This window comes from Channa argus, chromosome 20 (genome assembly GCF_033026475.1).
Source record: "Channa argus isolate prfri chromosome 20, Channa argus male v1.0, whole genome shotgun sequence".
NCBI lineage: Eukaryota > Metazoa > Chordata > Actinopteri > Anabantiformes > Channidae > Channa > Channa argus.
This window is the reverse complement of record NC_090216.1, coordinates 15897254-15907382: the sequence shown is the minus strand read 5'-3', so window position 1 is coordinate 15907382 and position 10129 is coordinate 15897254. Positions and strand designations below refer to the sequence as shown.

General features: G+C 41.5%; 1 long non-coding RNA gene across 1 annotated transcript in view; it reads right to left on the bottom strand.

The window, feature by feature from the left end:
• Positions 1-8307: 8307 nt before the first annotated feature.
• LOC137105815 (uncharacterized) overlaps positions 8308-10129 on the bottom strand; it is a 39030-nt gene continuing 37208 nt past the window's right edge. Inside the window, exon 3 of the long non-coding RNA XR_010911865.1 lies at positions 8308-9566. This is a non-coding gene — a long non-coding RNA (uncharacterized lncRNA). The remainder of the gene's footprint in view (positions 9567-10129) is intronic.

Genomic DNA, 10129 nt, shown 5'->3' with positions numbered 1-10129 from the left:
TGTCTGTTTACAGTAACACCAAGGTGCTCTGAGCTAAAACCCAGCAAAGAACATGCTGTAAAATGAGGATTAATGTGTGTATGTGTGTGGTCCTGTAAATTTCACAGAAGGTCACACGGTTGTATCAAGGTGGATGCTGACTTTGCTGAATGCCACATTTCCACCACAAGAAAGCAAAAGCATGAGGCAGAATTGCTGCTCACACAAATATACTCTCCTGTCATAAAACAGATTTGCTGTTGTGCATCTATTCAGTGGGGATCACAGGTAACTCACACACACACACACACACACACACACACACACACACACACACACACACACACACACACACACACGCCAAAGGAGAAATGTAACACATACCTTTGAGTATGTGTTTACACCGTCTGTGTTGCATGTTGCTGTGTCATCTCAGCTGGATTTACAGTCTTCTCTGGTGCAGGATAAACGCACAGCTGGAGTCTCTTACACACACCGTGTCTTTTCGCCCTCTTTTCATTTGTCATCACTCCGTTCAAGCTCTGTACCCCTTGTCCCTGCTGCTATGTCATCCCTCTTGTTTTTTTTTTTTCCGTATATGATGTGAGGACTCCCTCCTTTTGACAGTAATCTCTGTCACCAAAGGGTTTTTCCTTCTTTTTGTCTGTCTGTGTGTGTGTATATGTCTTTGATCACTTAGCGCTGAGCTGTGAAACTACCAGGAATAAAAAGACTCCAGCGTCAGCACACATCTTTGTTTTGCCTTCAGTGACCATTAATATCACATAAAGTGATTATTTGAAAGTTATGTTTGAGTGCATTAGCTCACCCTCCATTCATTCTGACACTGTGTTCACACACACACACACACACACACACACACACACAGTATACAGAACACTGCATGTGAAAGCACTGTCACTGATTACATACACTCATTATTCTTTCAGCAGCCAAGAGCTGGTAGGAAAAGGAGAGAATCTCTCAGGCAGGTTCTTTGTGTTTTATTTTTCAAACCCCTTGTTTCCCTCTTTTCCTGCCAGGGCACTTTACAGCTTTCATTATAGTTTTCCTTTGAAATTCAGGTGTTTCATGTCTTCATTTTAAGTGGTTTTACTGGTCTTTCTAATTGTGTGACACCACTTACTGTTCCAGCCTCTGTAACAGTTTGTGCTGAATTTAATTTTAGCCCTTTAATTTTAATACAGACAATTGCACAAGAATTCATTAAAATTCACCAAGAAAAGTAACATCCATCCATTATCTTAATCACTTATCCTGTTCAGTTGTCCCAGTCCCAGTTGTCATAGTGCGAGGGACGGGGTACATCCTAGACAAGTCTCCAATCTATCTCACACAGACGGAACCATTCGCACCTACAGGCAATTTAGAGTCACCAATTAGCCTAACATGCGTGTGTTTGGACCGTGGCAGGAAACCCACGCAAGCACAGGGAGAACATGCAAACTCCATACAGAAAGTCTGCAGCCAGCCAGGGATTCGAACCAGGGACCTTCTAGCTGTGAGGCAGCAGTGTTACCCAACCCCACCACCGTGCTGCCGTACGAAAGTAACAATACGTCAAATATTTATAATAAATGTGTTAAAGGCATAGCTGGGGAAGACATTTCAATGTTTTCTGTCATCTGTCGGATTAATAAAAAGTTGTCACCGGCCCCCTGTTAGCTTTGCTTAGCACTTCTATCATGGCCACATAAAGTCAAATAAACTGTAATTACAATCATCCAGATGGGCAAAAAAACTGCTCACACCAGCATTTAACTTGTGCTTTTGCGCCAGAGAGATTTTTTTGACAACAACAATCTTCTGCTTGGCAAACGGACTGACAGTCGGCAGAGCCTCCACTGTCTGATCGCAGTAATAGCCGCTAATTAAATTAAGACTAACACAATCAAATGAGTTCATTTTAGCAATACTACTATATACACGTGGTTTCAACAACTTTCTACATTCAGTACATTGGCTACAGAGGCACAACGTGACTGTTGTGCATCTCACACTGTCTCAGTTTTTTTTTTAACCTTTTTAGTTTGGGATCAACCACCTTGGAAAAACACAGGAACATTCCCAACTCAGAATAATGGAGTTTTCCATCTTCTTCCTATTCTGCTGACGCTGCCTAAATGCAGCTATAGATTGAATTGTCCATAGTAGGCAAATTAATAGCAACACTGAGGGGAACTGAATAATTAACATCTTCTTTTAGTCCTTAGGGAGACTGAACTAAAAGTGTCCCCTTTACACAGCTGATGATTTGAGCCTGGTAGCTTCATGTTTATTGTACAAATATGAGATTAAAATCAATTTTCCCACCTCAGCAAGAAAACACATGAGCACAATATGCTGTATGTCTTTGAAAAGTTGAACTACTGCTTCAAAAGCACAAAGGCGTCATCCAGTGATGCCGTGAAACAGGGAGAGCAATGAATTCAGCAATGGTTTTTGAATTTATAGAAACAAATGAATAACCCGTATTGGCAAATTGATATTGTATTCAGTTTCCCAAGGTCCCTCCAGCTGCTGAGCTTGTGAAGCTAGAGCTGTAAATGTTAACACGTTGTCAATAAATGGATTTTAGTTGGAAAGGCCTGCAGCTCTTTTCCACAAGATAAGTGGTCAAACTGTCGCCCGAAGCCGTCGTCCTGATGAATTAAATAGCTAACTGAAAAGAGAAGAGAGGATGATGCTAAAGCAAGAAACTGTACACACAGCAGCAGCAGCAGCAGCAGCAGCAGCAGGCTTTTCTAAACTTAACATAAATTTCAAATATAAATCAACGAGGAAAGTCTGCAGCGCTGATAGAAGAGGAGCATCGTGAGAGGAATTTTTGAGAACCTGCCTTTTAAACAGAGGTAGGAGCAGAAGAGGATGAAGGGAAAGTGAGAAACTGTGGCTACAACACAGGTGAAAGTCTGTCTGCGATCGGACAGAGAAGACGAGGATGAGGAAAAGTAAAGATTTAATAGAGAAGAATTTAAAGTAATATTTTTAACCCGCTAAGAAGAGATAAAAGAGACAGTTAAATCAGGATCAATACCATCCAATGTTTTTTTTATTTCACACAAGATTCGAGTATCCTCCCAATCTAATAATTACAGACTACTTTAATAACCATATTCATTAACATTTCCTATTGAAGTCCAGCACACACACACAATCACAGTATGGTGCTATATGTTGCCATGGTAACTCAACTTGACCAGTGTCCAAAAAGGAGCCAACATGTAAGTTTTGATATTTGAACCTTCTAACTGCATATTTTAGTTTGGTTAGGTTTTCATTATTTTCTGTGTGTGTCTGTCTGTGTTGACCGTGGGATTGACTGGCGACCTGTCCAGGATGAACCCGGCCTGTCCCCCTATTGACAGCTGGGATAGATGAACATCATCCTATTCTTTGAGCCTTCTGTTCTTGCTGTTACCAACAGCAGCCTCGCTCCCGGTGTCTTCCCAAGACGCTGTAAACATGCTACAGTGCAGCCCCCTGCTTAAAAAGCCAGGCCTGGGTCCCTCTGTGTTGTCCAATGGGTTTTAAGGTGGACAGTGGTTTTAGTTTGGGCTGTTTAGTAGAGTGGTCAAATCCAGCTTCTTTCACTTGAGACAATTGGCAAAAGTTAAATCAAATATGTCAAAAAAGTACTTTGAGCCATTAATCCATGGTTTTGTTACAACTTGGCCGATTTACTGTAATTCTCAATATTTTGGTGTCTCTCACTTGTCCCCGTCGCATCTCAGCTGGTACAAAATGCTGCTGCACATCTGGTAACCGGAACACAGAAGAGAGAGAGCGAGTTACTCCGGTTTGTAGCCTCGCTGCACTGGCTGCGTGTCCATCTTAGTGTTCATTTTAAAATTCTTTGTTTGTTTTAAAATCCCTGTATGGTCTGGCCCTGCTCCCGACCTTTCTGAGCTGCTATATGTGTGCCCCCCCCCCCCCCCATCCTGGTCTCTCAGGTCAGCTGACCCCCTGCACCCGGACTTGCCAAGGACATGGGGGGCGGCTCAGGGGAGATAAGGCATTTGCTGTTGCAGGCCCTAATTTGTGGACTGCACTGCAGGTGAGACAGGGCTCTTCATTGTCTATTTTTAAATCAGAGCTGAAAACTCACTTTTTCTCTCTGGCTTTTGACCTGGTAGGAGTAGTTACTATTTTAGAGTGTTCTATTCCTTTATTCTTTTATACTTTTTATTTTTATTTATATATATATACATTTACATATACGTATACAGTTTAGTCAAATGTCACCAAAGGCAAAGTTTCACAGTACTATCCACTGGATACAGGCATGATGGAACAGCCACTCTGCTGCCTGTGCAGGGATGATGTTGGTCAGCGAGTGCAGCCTGAGTCTGTCCTCTCTGTGTTTTGGTGTTTTGTGCCAGAAACACTGTCATGATGAATGAGCCTTAGCGTTTGCTCCATTCAGTGCCCTCGCCTCCACTCGTCTGTCAGCTCCCCCTGCTCATCTCTATTATTCTCCATCATCCACAGCCCTCAATCCCTTCTTCTGAAGACACTGATCATGCTAAAGTTGTGTGAAGTGTGCTGATGAGATGAGGCAAATAACTATTAAAAAAAAAAGGTGAGAAAGACAAAGAGATGTATTTTGAGAAGTGGAGTCAGAGGGTGAGATGAGTCACCCTGCCCTCCCCAATGCACCGGGCTCAATAGGGTCTCACAGAGCCTTCAGACACACGCACACACACACCAAACACACACACACACACACCTCCCACACACTGCACACACTGCAACTTTCGTCCACACAGGGGGTGTGCACAATTAACCACACAAGAGCAACACTCAACTCGTCCGCTGCACAAGTGTAACTCCCTCTGAGTTGTCATTCACAGTGTAACCAAATATAATCTGATGACGTGCCACATAATCATGAAGCCCCAAATATTACATCTGCCCAAGTCCCTTTGATTAGCAAAAATGAGCCTCTCCAAACCTCGTAGCTTTCATTTTCAGCTATATTAAACTGTGAATATCATCCTATTGAGTCTAATCCTCAGGGAGAATAATTTTCTGTAAGTTATGTAACAAACACACACACACACACACACACACACACACACACACAAACACACAGAGGGAAAGCACAATCATTCTTCTATTTTTCTTTAGTAATGTGCCAGAGACAGCAGCATCACATCACAAGAGGAAGCCATCGAGGTACAACTACAAATGTACCAAACGCTCCCAGGATTAAGGCTGAGTGGAGTTCAGCACAGAGTCACTAATGCAGCCACCATGGCGAGCTGTTCTCTGACCCGTCCCACGGCGCCACATGCCGTCACAGATACCCACCGCACAGGCAGCAGACTGGTCGGAGGCAGCAGTGACCCACAGCAGATGCCCTTCATACAACGCCGGGCTTTGAATCGGTTATGGTTCAAGTTAAAGCAGAATCAAAGCCGCCCTCTGCATGCTGCTTTTCTTTGTATTCAGTCCCTTCAAGACCTCGCCGAGGATGGTGAGAAGTTTTATGGTCCTTCCCTTCACACTGAGGTGTAATGGTGGCCTGTGGGGAGCACTGCTGTGTAGGAAGATGAGATAGAAAAGAAGAAAACAAGAACCGCTACTTTCATCAGCCCTGCAGAGCTTGGGGACACTCTACTCCAGGCCAACTATTCTGTCTGAGTGTTTGTGTATGTGTTCCTGCCCTTAGCCCTCCATCCCCCCCCCGGCCACTTCTCTCACATCCTGTGTCCTTGTTGAGTCTCCTTTAGTGTCTCAAAGAATACTGTGGTACATTTTTGATCAGCCAGTATCTGTATGAAATACACATTTTGCTACTTACTAGTTTTCCTAATTCCAATGTAACACCAGGGCAAAACAGGAACCTCTGGCGCAAGTTTACCTACTGTCACGATGCACGGGTGAGGAAAAGCAAACTAAAAAGATCAAAAGCTTGGATCTGGGCCTTTGTCAGGATCTGTAACAACCCTGTAACAAGCACAAACATGTTGGTTTGACAATAAAGCTGTTTGGTGATTTGGAAATGTTGCTGGAAGTTTGATCTTTTAAGTATAAAACCCAAAGACTTATAGTGCAAGACAATATTCATATTCTGGTTTTTTATTTATCTCTTATACAAGTATCATTGGTAAAAACTGAGGTTTATCAGGGACATTATCTATAACATTTTGCAAGATTCTCCTCCATAAATGTGTCAACCATCTGCAGATGCAGTTTCAGCCACACGATGCATCTGAGACTAACTTCATTAGCTGAGTAGCTGTAGCAGATAAATGTGCTAGTGATTGCTCTCATTACACATGACAAAATCGGTTGGGAATGTGATATCGTCCGCCTCTGTCTGGAGTAAATGTTACATTGTTTCACAAATTACCAGCAATTTTCCTAATGGTAAATCAACTACTGTTATCGTTGTAAACGGCATTATGTGCAATGGCTTTGACAGCTGTAGCAATAACTAGGGGGCAGCACTGTCAATTATCAGCTGATTGCAAACAGTAGATTAATTAAGATGAAAACAACAAACTTTGAAAGTAGACTGTCTCTCAACTCCCGGTGTAGACATCATTTTATTGTAATCTTTATTGTTATTATTATTATCCATCCATCCGTTCTCTGTCACCACTTATCCTGTGTGGGTTACGAAGGACTGGAGCCTATGGGGCAGGAGGCAGGGTACACGCTGGACAGATCGCCGGTCTTTCACAGGGCCACAGAGAGACACACACAACCATTCACACTGCATACGGTCAGTTTTAGATTCACCGATGAACCTAACATGCATGTTTTTGGACTGTGGGAGGGAACCAGAGTACACGGAGGAAACCCACCGAAGAACATGCAGGCAACGAACAGAAAGGTCACGGCCGGCCGGGGCAGCGCTGACCTCTCTGCTGCCCTCTTTACTCCCTTTCAAAATAAAAGCGCCAAAGCCTTTTTTTTTTTCCATATTTTTAGCATTTAAATGGTAAAATGAGTTTGGGATGAAATATACCTACGGTGGACACACACACCCACACAAGCACAAGCACACACAAACAGACAGGAAACAAATATAAAGAAATAACAAAAATAAAAGCCTTTCTTTATACTTTTTTCAAGTTCAGCTTTTTTCAGCTTTGCTTGGAAAATACTTTCAGCATTGAAGCAATCATAGCATTCATTCCCTTTGGAAATGCTTTTTCTAGTTATATCATTTTGAGACCCCTGTCAAACTTTTTGTTGCTTCTGTGGGAGCTGCGGGCTCCTTTGGGGAAGCTGAGCTCAGCCATCACTAACTTTAGCTATCACAGCTAAGTTACCTGGAAAAGTTAATTATCCACATATTCACCCAGAGAAAAACAACAGTAGACACTAGTAGATTTCATATATGCTGCACTTGCTTATGACAGCATACTGCATTATTAGTGTTTGAATGATGTGTAAGCTTTATTATCCTGAGCAAGACGATGGGTGGCAGTGACATTCGACAGCTTTTCACGCAGACTCAGAAAACAAGAAAATTAAGTTGAGACCAGCGAGAAAATGAGTACCAGCCAAACTGTTGGGGACTGATTTGTTCCCCCCCAAATGTGGACTTTATGGCTCCAGCCGAGACAGTAACAGCTTCTCCTGTTTCCATTTTCAACTCCAGTCTCAAGGTCAAAAGCAACAGAAAACACGATGCAACCCTTCGGATAAATCTGCTGTGTGTGTCACCTAACCTTTTGTTTGCCCACCTTCTGGGCTTGTAAATGCCAACTACAGAGGCCTCTATCTTCTGTGGACGCTTTTTTTTCTGACAAGGGAGGCGGTATTGCAGTGTAAGCAGTGTAAATAAAATGTTATTTCGTATGGATGGAGGGAGCTGAGCATGAGCCAGTGTGCCTGTAAAGAAATGAGGGACTACAGCGACTGTGAAGCTCATCAATAGGATGGGACTTCTTAAAATACAGTAAGAGGACATAAACCATGTGATGTTCAGATAAGGTGTGTGTTTCCTATAGTACTCAACAGACTGGACAATGTCTGGACATCCAGTCACCTCATGTGAATCAGCACCAGGGGTCCAGTTTACAGAGCACCTGGCTGTAAGCCTCACAGACATGACTGCATACTGGATATGTTGTTTGCTGGAGGTGTGGCTTGATTAAATTAATCAACTTTTTGTATCTTTTATTACTATGAAAGAAAGTAAAACAACTTTTCCTTGACTATGAAATCGGTTACTTCTCCTTGTATCACAGTTTTACAACTGTACTAATACGAGGACAAAGTGGCAGCAAAAACACTTGTAATTTAATTGAAATACAAGCTTGTTTACATACATACTTTATACTCTCTATACACATCTACACAGATTATGTTGACAGTCCCACAGTGTAAATATGTATTTAAAGCTGCTGTAATTACTATTTTCACAGTGATCATTAATAAAATAACTATGCCCTACAGAAAAAGATAACCTGATTTTGCAGGTGCCTTGAGTTTTCAGCCTATTTTTGCTCATTGTTTTGGTTTTATCAGACCCAAGCTTGTGCTTTCAAAAACCATACTCAATGCAGTTTTCAGCAGCATGCATTCATTCATAAAGCCACAGTCCAGCACCTATCAGCAAACAGCAACCATTAGGGACCAGATTATTATATTAAATCATTTAGCTGCATGTTTAGTTTTCATGTAACAACTTTATAAAGTCAAAATTCATTGTTTATTTAGTTTCTTGCAGAGTTCTTCTGCCCAAGGTAGTCAAACCTAAAAAAACAGATGTCATTTTTATGTGTGCTTTATATCTAATTCTGCCCATTTTTTCAATTACAGCCACAATATGCAACTTAATGTTATCATGAGTATGAAATCAATAAATTTCTAATGAAGCATAAACTGGTGAACGTTTGAGCATCACTCAAGACCCTTTAGAAGACTACTAGTATCTCTGCACAGATATCCAGCGCTGTTCATTAAGTCTCGGTCACATGGTGTTGACAGCACCTTTCTGGATACTTTTTCAAGCATATTTCAAAAAAATGTAATTAAATTAAAACAAAATTATAAAAATGGAAAAACCACATGTGGTAGCATTACGGTACAGGAACTACAGTAGGCTACTATGTTCTGACAATGGAGGAATATTACTTTCTTGTGTTAGAAGAGAAGTGCAGTTACAGAAACTACAACCTGTAAAACAAATGATCTTCAGCACCAACTTAGAGGCAGTAAACTGCTGAAAGTTTTAGCTCTTTTAATCCTTTACTAATAATGTCTACAGCCCTGAGCAAATACTGTAATGTGCACAACTATGACCCACATAAACACACTGAACTCAAATCAGCATTTCCAGCCCCAATGCGATCCCTTGACTAGAGTTGGAAAAGTGTGTTATTGACCCATGACTGGGTCCAAAACCCATAATTTATGTTAAACGCTCAGAGGGAGGGCTGCTGGTCAGGATCAGCTCTGCTGACAGTGACAGATAGTGGTCCGAGCCAAAGTTTGAATCCAATTCAAGTCCTCAAGGTCCGGACTCTGGAGTTATAGAAACAGGAGACAGTGGCCTCAGGTTCACCATGACCTAGTTCTGTCTGCATGCTGTCTGGACAGTGCTGGTAGAGAAGAGGAGATGATGAGGAGATGGATGGGTTACATAAGAGACTGGGTGAGCAAATAGGATGTTTGATTAGAGAATTGAGTAAATTTAAATAGACAGTAGTTTGTTAGTCTATACTTTATCTGAAACCTATAAAATATAAGGCAGTCTGGACATGGTACTTCTTTTAAAAGTAATATTTCTGTAGAAGTAACCATTGTATTAGTTTTGTATTTGGCTCCACAGACTGGCTTCTACTTCTGTCCTGCTTTCATAAAGGAAAAGAAACGTTTTCTCTACTGAAACGGATCAGAGATCTTTGGTCAGTGTCTGATGCAATTCTTATTTGGGCATTTTATGTCTACACCTAAACCAGCTTAATGTGAGAGTACAAGATAGGAAAATGATGAGCAAAACACTAAGGACAATGTTTAATTCATTCATTTTTATATTTAGAAAACCATTTTTAATTTTAATGCATATTGCTAAGAGCATCTGTAGAAAGTGATAAAAAAAAAAAAGCCTTAATACACCAAACTCCTGCCTTTGCATGAACAGTGAGTTGAGGATTTATTTTAA